The sequence below is a fragment of the Sinohyriopsis cumingii genome, unplaced genomic scaffold (assembly GCF_028554795.1).
Source record: "Sinohyriopsis cumingii isolate HCF-2022 unplaced genomic scaffold, ASM2855479v2 utg004324l, whole genome shotgun sequence".
Taxonomy (NCBI): Eukaryota; Metazoa; Mollusca; class Bivalvia; order Unionida; family Unionidae; genus Sinohyriopsis; species Sinohyriopsis cumingii.
The window spans coordinates 19,953-29,868 of record NW_028316720.1 but is presented as its reverse complement, the minus strand read 5'-3'; positions in this window follow the sequence as shown (position 1 = coordinate 29,868).

The following is a 9,916-nucleotide window of genomic DNA, read 5'->3' as shown; positions in this document are numbered from 1 at the left end:
AACAAATATACTTAGTCTCACTTGTGAAAAACAATTTGATGAGGTACTAACCTATGTCTTATATGAATGTGTATAGAAATGTCATTGAGCTGTTTGAACTATTGTTTTCATACTTTTGCTTCACCATCAAAATCATCTTTTGAAATAAAATGAATTCTTTCAACTATGAGTTGTATCTTATTCATATCAGCAATTATTGAACTTCACATAGGTGATATGGGATAAATCACATTATATCATATTATGTAATAACTAGGTCAAAGGTCAATGTACCAAATAGTATGCACCTGTCCTACTTCAAAATGTACAATTCACCTAAAAGAAAGGAATTTATATTTGTTTGGTAGGTGCAGAACTTAACATCAGAGACAGGTGGACATGACCCAATCTTATTATAAAGTATAAGCTTTGACCACTTTACACTATCTACAGATACAAGAGGTCACTAACCACCAGTCCTCACACAAAGGTCCACCTACCCATCCTCTTTGTAACACAAATAGTAAGCTTTCCTTCTTTGTAATGTGAATAAAATTGTTTCAATAAGCCAGTCAGTCACCAAATATAGTAAATCGCAGCTTCTAAGTGGTTATGTTTGGATTGGGAGGTGAAATTAGGGGAATAAAATACAGAAAAATGCCAAATATAAACACTAAGTATAGCACATCAAATGGAGTTAAAAACAAGAGGAAAGTGTTTATCTAAAAGGGAGAGGTAGCTTATGATAAAGGAATTAAAGGTGGCAAAATCAGCAATGTGAAAAATGAGAAGTGAAAGTTTGATGACCTTACCTTGGACAAATATATGGGGCAGGGCCCAACAGGTCCAAGGACAGCCCAAAGGCAACTGTGCTATAACATCCCTTACAGAACCCAAATTTCAAGTGAAGTTGTGTTCATTTCCATCTAATATAAAAGGGTGAATAATTTAGATAATATAGATACATATAAAGTATATTTCTTCTACATAAGAATTTAATAATAATTGGCATAAGATAGAGAGAAACTTATCTCAGAGCCAAGCAGAACATACCTTATCAGTTTTTAAACTTGTAAACTTTACTGTGAGAAATTATCAAATTGCTTCTACTTACATTTGCATCAAGATTGAGGGCTAATATAATACTTCACAAATCTTCTCTTTATTTTCATAATCAGTCACAGAAAATGTGAGATTTTATTTCCTTGAAATGTTATGACTGGTGTAAGGGAGATAACTGAATGATATACATAAGGTGTGGTAACCTTGAATACATTATCCATGTAATATAGATGAGTTCATCAACAACCTGTATTAACTTCATTGCAATTAAATTATCTCAAAATACATTACTGACAAAGTGAGAACCTAACATTTAGACTCCTATGTTTAGTGGAGACCTCAAGAGTCATGTAATTTTAATTTCTAAGATGACACAGCTCTTTCATATCACATAGTTCATATTTTCTACAATGCTGGCATGTAGAGTGCAGCCTTCCATAACCATGCAGATATCATCTCATGCCAATTTGGATTCTTGCGATGGGATGCAAAGTTTCAAGAACAGTGTGGATTTGAATGGAATGAATATGCACTGTGTGACTAAAATGGTTATCATTCTGTAATGTTGGACCAAACATGGAAATTCCACAGGAGCAGCTTGACAGAAAGAAATAGGATTAATTGAAAGTCAATAGTAGATTATAATTGGGCTTATACAAGTGCCAATGGGAAATGCTGACTTAAGGAAACTGTTCTTGTTTGTTGGTATTCACTGCTACTTCAACAAAAGGGAATGCAAGAGAACTGAACTAACTACATGAACAATTTCAAAGCAGGAGAGTGTAAAAAAAAAAGGGACAATTAGAGCAGGACAATTCAAATCAAAATGGGAAGGAATACCAAATCCTTAATAAATTACCTAAAAATTACTCATGCCAGAACATCCCACATGGTACAAGTGATCTATCTACAAGTGTACTTAGAATGTTCTCTATCCTGGTTTATGGCATGCCTTATAAGAACAAGATAGTTGTTTTTGTACACATGATTTTTTCATCTTTTGCAGGTACAATAGCCAATATTTGGCCAAAATCAACTATATTATGTTTACATAACTTATTTTGTTGCATGCATTCCAATCTAGGAGGTAACAGCACATACATAAAGGCATCAGGTAACACAAGCCTATATCTATCATAGCTATAGTTATCAAAAGTACCCATCCAAAGCCATCTTGTGCTATTTTCTAAAGATTTCATACATTTTATTCTTAAAGAACTTTCAATATTTGACCAAAAGTGTTCAGCATACATTTGTTTTCCTACATCAAACTAGTATAGTTCATAAATGCCGCCCACATGTATGCGTTTCTATGGAAACACTGTGAGGCTATTCTTTCCTTTAGGTATCACGGTACCAATTGTTTTTCCATATACCTCAATGCTAATGTTTTGTGAAATAAATATACTTTCTGTCCTACTTGGGCATGCATGTCACACGCTGTCATATAGAACAATGCTAGATTGTCAATTTGACAATGACATAACCAGGTACTCCATTGCATTTAAGAGAGATAACTCTACTGGAACTAGACAGGGGTAAGAGTTATCTAGTCACAACAAGCACATTTTCAGTCATGTGTACCATATTTTAAAAAAATCATAAAAAATACAAAATATGATCTAGATAGAAATTAACACAAACTCACATGTTGCCAAGAGGCTCAACTTTTTTTTAAGCCAAACAGAAAGTACAAGTCTTACATAATGCACCAATCACAGCTAGTTTTGTTCTTTAATTCTGAATACAATGTTCCATACACCTTAAGCTCCGCCCACCTGGACTTGCGCAATTGGTACCGTTATACCTATAGCAAACCTTAATTTTTCCAATAATCTGTGAAATAGTTCGGGACTGTATAAGTAACAAATATACTTAGTCTCACTTGTGAAAAACAATTTGATGAGGTACTAACCTATGTCTTATATGAATGTGTATAGAAATGTCATTGAGCTGTTTGAACTATTGTTTTCATACTTTTGCTTCACCATCAAAATCATCTTTTGAAATAAAATGAATTCTTTCAACTATGAGTTGTATCTTATTCATATCAGCAATTATTGAACTTCACATAGGTGATATGGGATAAATCACATTATATCATATTATGTAATAACTAGGTCAAAGGTCAATGTACCAAATAGTATGCACCTGTCCTACTTCAAAATGTACAATTCACCTAAAAGAAAGGAATTTATATTTGTTTGGTAGGTGCAGAACTTAACATCAGAGACAGGTGGACATGACCCAATCTTATTATAAAGTATAAGCTTTGACCACTTTACACTATCTACAGATACAAGAGGTCACTAACCACCAGTCCTCACACAAAGGTCCACCTACCCATCCTCTTTGTAACACAAATAGTAAGCTTTCCTTCTTTGTAATGTGAATAAAATTGTTTCAATAAGCCAGTCAGTCACCAAATATAGTAAATCGCAGCTTCTAAGTGGTTATGTTTGGATTGGGAGGTGAAATTAGGGGAATAAAATACAGAAAAATGCCAAATATAAACACTAAGTATAGCACATCAAATGGAGTTAAAAACAAGAGGAAAGTGTTTATCTAAAAGGGAGAGGTAGCTTATGATAAAGGAATTAAAGGTGGCAAAATCAGCAATGTGAAAAATGAGAAGTGAAAGTTTGATGACCTTACCTTGGACAAATATATGGGGCAGGGCCCAACAGGTCCAAGGACAGCCCAAAGGCAACTGTGCTATAACATCCCTTACAGAACCCAAATTTCAAGTGAAGTTGTGTTCATTTCCATCTAATATAAAAGGGTGAATAATTTAGATAATATAGATACATATAAAGTATATTTCTTCTACATAAGAATTTAATAATAATTGGCATAAGATAGAGAGAAACTTATCTCAGAGCCAAGCAGAACATACCTTATCAGTTTTTAAACTTGTAAACTTTACTGTGAGAAATTATCAAATTGCTTCTACTTACATTTGCATCAAGATTGAGGGCTAATATAATACTTCACAAATCTTCTCTTTATTTTCATAATCAGTCACAGAAAATGTGAGATTTTATTTCCTTGAAATGTTATGACTGGTGTAAGGGAGATAACTGAATGATATACATAAGGTGTGGTAACCTTGAATACATTATCCATGTAATATAGATGAGTTCATCAACAACCTGTATTAACTTCATTGCAATTAAATTATCTCAAAATACATTACTGACAAAGTGAGAACCTAACATTTAGACTCCTATGTTTAGTGGAGACCTCAAGAGTCATGTAATTTTAATTTCTAAGATGACACAGCTCTTTCATATCACATAGTTCATATTTTCTACAATGCTGGCATGTAGAGTGCAGCCTTCCATAACCATGCAGATATCATCTCATGCCAATTTGGATTCTTGCGATGGGATGCAAAGTTTCAAGAACAGTGTGGATTTGAATGGAATGAATATGCACTGTGTGACTAAAATGGTTATCATTCTGTAATGTTGGACCAAACATGGAAATTCCACAGGAGCAGCTTGACAGAAAGAAATAGGATTAATTGAAAGTCAATAGTAGATTATAATTGGGCTTATACAAGTGCCAATGGGAAATGCTGACTTAAGGAAACTGTTCTTGTTTGTTGGTATTCACTGCTACTTCAACAAAAGGGAATGCAAGAGAACTGAACTAACTACATGAACAATTTCAAAGCAGGAGAGTGTAAAAAAAAAAGGGACAATTAGAGCAGGACAATTCAAATCAAAATGGGAAGGAATACCAAATCCTTAATAAATTACCTAAAAATTACTCATGCCAGAACATCCCACATGGTACAAGTGATCTATCTACAAGTGTACTTAGAATGTTCTCTATCCTGGTTTATGGCATGCCTTATAAGAACAAGATAGTTGTTTTTGTACACATGATTTTTTCATCTTTTGCAGGTACAATAGCCAATATTTGGCCAAAATCAACTATATTATGTTTACATAACTTATTTTGTTGCATGCATTCCAATCTAGGAGGTAACAGCACATACATAAAGGCATCAGGTAACACAAGCCTATATCTATCATAGCTATAGTTATCAAAAGTACCCATCCAAAGCCATCTTGTGCTATTTTCTAAAGATTTCATACATTTTATTCTTAAAGAACTTTCAATATTTGACCAAAAGTGTTCAGCATACATTTGTTTTCCTACATCAAACTAGTATAGTTCATAAATGCCGCCCACATGTATGCGTTTCTATGGAAACACTGTGAGGCTATTCTTTCCTTTAGGTATCACGGTACCAATTGTTTTTCCATATACCTCAATGCTAATGTTTTGTGAAATAAATATACTTTCTGTCCTACTTGGGCATGCATGTCACACGCTGTCATATAGAACAATGCTAGATTGTCAATTTGACAATGACATAACCAGGTACTCCATTGCATTTAAGAGAGATAACTCTACTGGAACTAGACAGGGGTAAGAGTTATCTAGTCACAACAAGCACATTTTCAGTCATGTGTACCATATTTTAAAAAAATCATAAAAAATACAAAATATGATCTAGATAGAAATTAACACAAACTCACATGTTGCCAAGAGGCTCAACTTTTTTTTAAGCCAAACAGAAAGTACAAGTCTTACATAATGCACCAATCACAGCTAGTTTTGTTCTTTAATTCTGAATACAATGTTCCATACACCTTAAGCTCCGCCCACCTGGACTTGCGCAATTGGTACCGTTATACCTATAGCAAACCTTAATTTTTCCAATAATCTGTGAAATAGTTCGGGACTGTATAAGTAACAAATATACTTAGTCTCACTTGTGAAAAACAATTTGATGAGGTACTAACCTATGTCTTATATGAATGTGTATAGAAATGTCATTGAGCTGTTTGAACTATTGTTTTCATACTTTTGCTTCACCATCAAAATCATCTTTTGAAATAAAATGAATTCTTTCAACTATGAGTTGTATCTTATTCATATCAGCAATTATTGAACTTCACATAGGTGATATGGGATAAATCACATTATATCATATTATGTAATAACTAGGTCAAAGGTCAATGTACCAAATAGTATGCACCTGTCCTACTTCAAAATGTACAATTCACCTAAAAGAAAGGAATTTATATTTGTTTGGTAGGTGCAGAACTTAACATCAGAGACAGGTGGACATGACCCAATCTTATTATAAAGTATAAGCTTTGACCACTTTACACTATCTACAGATACAAGAGGTCACTAACCACCAGTCCTCACACAAAGGTCCACCTACCCATCCTCTTTGTAACACAAATAGTAAGCTTTCCTTCTTTGTAATGTGAATAAAATTGTTTCAATAAGCCAGTCAGTCACCAAATATAGTAAATCGCAGCTTCTAAGTGGTTATGTTTGGATTGGGAGGTGAAATTAGGGGAATAAAATACAGAAAAATGCCAAATATAAACACTAAGTATAGCACATCAAATGGAGTTAAAAACAAGAGGAAAGTGTTTATCTAAAAGGGAGAGGTAGCTTATGATAAAGGAATTAAAGGTGGCAAAATCAGCAATGTGAAAAATGAGAAGTGAAAGTTTGATGACCTTACCTTGGACAAATATATGGGGCAGGGCCCAACAGGTCCAAGGACAGCCCAAAGGCAACTGTGCTATAACATCCCTTACAGAACCCAAATTTCAAGTGAAGTTGTGTTCATTTCCATCTAATATAAAAGGGTGAATAATTTAGATAATATAGATACATATAAAGTATATTTCTTCTACATAAGAATTTAATAATAATTGGCATAAGATAGAGAGAAACTTATCTCAGAGCCAAGCAGAACATACCTTATCAGTTTTTAAACTTGTAAACTTTACTGTGAGAAATTATCAAATTGCTTCTACTTACATTTGCATCAAGATTGAGGGCTAATATAATACTTCACAAATCTTCTCTTTATTTTCATAATCAGTCACAGAAAATGTGAGATTTTATTTCCTTGAAATGTTATGACTGGTGTAAGGGAGATAACTGAATGATATACATAAGGTGTGGTAACCTTGAATACATTATCCATGTAATATAGATGAGTTCATCAACAACCTGTATTAACTTCATTGCAATTAAATTATCTCAAAATACATTACTGACAAAGTGAGAACCTAACATTTAGACTCCTATGTTTAGTGGAGACCTCAAGAGTCATGTAATTTTAATTTCTAAGATGACACAGCTCTTTCATATCACATAGTTCATATTTTCTACAATGCTGGCATGTAGAGTGCAGCCTTCCATAACCATGCAGATATCATCTCATGCCAATTTGGATTCTTGCGATGGGATGCAAAGTTTCAAGAACAGTGTGGATTTGAATGGAATGAATATGCACTGTGTGACTAAAATGGTTATCATTCTGTAATGTTGGACCAAACATGGAAATTCCACAGGAGCAGCTTGACAGAAAGAAATAGGATTAATTGAAAGTCAATAGTAGATTATAATTGGGCTTATACAAGTGCCAATGGGAAATGCTGACTTAAGGAAACTGTTCTTGTTTGTTGGTATTCACTGCTACTTCAACAAAAGGGAATGCAAGAGAACTGAACTAACTACATGAACAATTTCAAAGCAGGAGAGTGTAAAAAAAAAAGGGACAATTAGAGCAGGACAATTCAAATCAAAATGGGAAGGAATACCAAATCCTTAATAAATTACCTAAAAATTACTCATGCCAGAACATCCCACATGGTACAAGTGATCTATCTACAAGTGTACTTAGAATGTTCTCTATCCTGGTTTATGGCATGCCTTATAAGAACAAGATAGTTGTTTTTGTACACATGATTTTTTCATCTTTTGCAGGTACAATAGCCAATATTTGGCCAAAATCAACTATATTATGTTTACATAACTTATTTTGTTGCATGCATTCCAATCTAGGAGGTAACAGCACATACATAAAGGCATCAGGTAACACAAGCCTATATCTATCATAGCTATAGTTATCAAAAGTACCCATCCAAAGCCATCTTGTGCTATTTTCTAAAGATTTCATACATTTTATTCTTAAAGAACTTTCAATATTTGACCAAAAGTGTTCAGCATACATTTGTTTTCCTACATCAAACTAGTATAGTTCATAAATGCCGCCCACATGTATGCGTTTCTATGGAAACACTGTGAGGCTATTCTTTCCTTTAGGTATCACGGTACCAATTGTTTTTCCATATACCTCAATGCTAATGTTTTGTGAAATAAATATACTTTCTGTCCTACTTGGGCATGCATGTCACACGCTGTCATATAGAACAATGCTAGATTGTCAATTTGACAATGACATAACCAGGTACTCCATTGCATTTAAGAGAGATAACTCTACTGGAACTAGACAGGGGTAAGAGTTATCTAGTCACAACAAGCACATTTTCAGTCATGTGTACCATATTTTAAAAAAATCATAAAAAATACAAAATATGATCTAGATAGAAATTAACACAAACTCACATGTTGCCAAGAGGCTCAACTTTTTTTTAAGCCAAACAGAAAGTACAAGTCTTACATAATGCACCAATCACAGCTAGTTTTGTTCTTTAATTCTGAATACAATGTTCCATACACCTTAAGCTCCGCCCACCTGGACTTGCGCAATTGGTACCGTTATACCTATAGCAAACCTTAATTTTTCCAATAATCTGTGAAATAGTTCGGGACTGTATAAGTAACAAATATACTTAGTCTCACTTGTGAAAAACAATTTGATGAGGTACTAACCTATGTCTTATATGAATGTGTATAGAAATGTCATTGAGCTGTTTGAACTATTGTTTTCATACTTTTGCTTCACCATCAAAATCATCTTTTGAAATAAAATGAATTCTTTCAACTATGAGTTGTATCTTATTCATATCAGCAATTATTGAACTTCACATAGGTGATATGGGATAAATCACATTATATCATATTATGTAATAACTAGGTCAAAGGTCAATGTACCAAATAGTATGCACCTGTCCTACTTCAAAATGTACAATTCACCTAAAAGAAAGGAATTTATATTTGTTTGGTAGGTGCAGAACTTAACATCAGAGACAGGTGGACATGACCCAATCTTATTATAAAGTATAAGCTTTGACCACTTTACACTATCTACAGATACAAGAGGTCACTAACCACCAGTCCTCACACAAAGGTCCACCTACCCATCCTCTTTGTAACACAAATAGTAAGCTTTCCTTCTTTGTAATGTGAATAAAATTGTTTCAATAAGCCAGTCAGTCACCAAATATAGTAAATCGCAGCTTCTAAGTGGTTATGTTTGGATTGGGAGGTGAAATTAGGGGAATAAAATACAGAAAAATGCCAAATATAAACACTAAGTATAGCACATCAAATGGAGTTAAAAACAAGAGGAAAGTGTTTATCTAAAAGGGAGAGGTAGCTTATGATAAAGGAATTAAAGGTGGCAAAATCAGCAATGTGAAAAATGAGAAGTGAAAGTTTGATGACCTTACCTTGGACAAATATATGGGGCAGGGCCCAACAGGTCCAAGGACAGCCCAAAGGCAACTGTGCTATAACATCCCTTACAGAACCCAAATTTCAAGTGAAGTTGTGTTCATTTCCATCTAATATAAAAGGGTGAATAATTTAGATAATATAGATACATATAAAGTATATTTCTTCTACATAAGAATTTAATAATAATTGGCATAAGATAGAGAGAAACTTATCTCAGAGCCAAGCAGAACATACCTTATCAGTTTTTAAACTTGTAAACTTTACTGTGAGAAATTATCAAATTGCTTCTACTTACATTTGCATCAAGATTGAGGGCTAATATAATACTTCACAAATCTTCTCTTTATTTTCATAATCAGTCACAGAAAATGTGAGATTTTATTTCCTTGAAATGTTATGACTG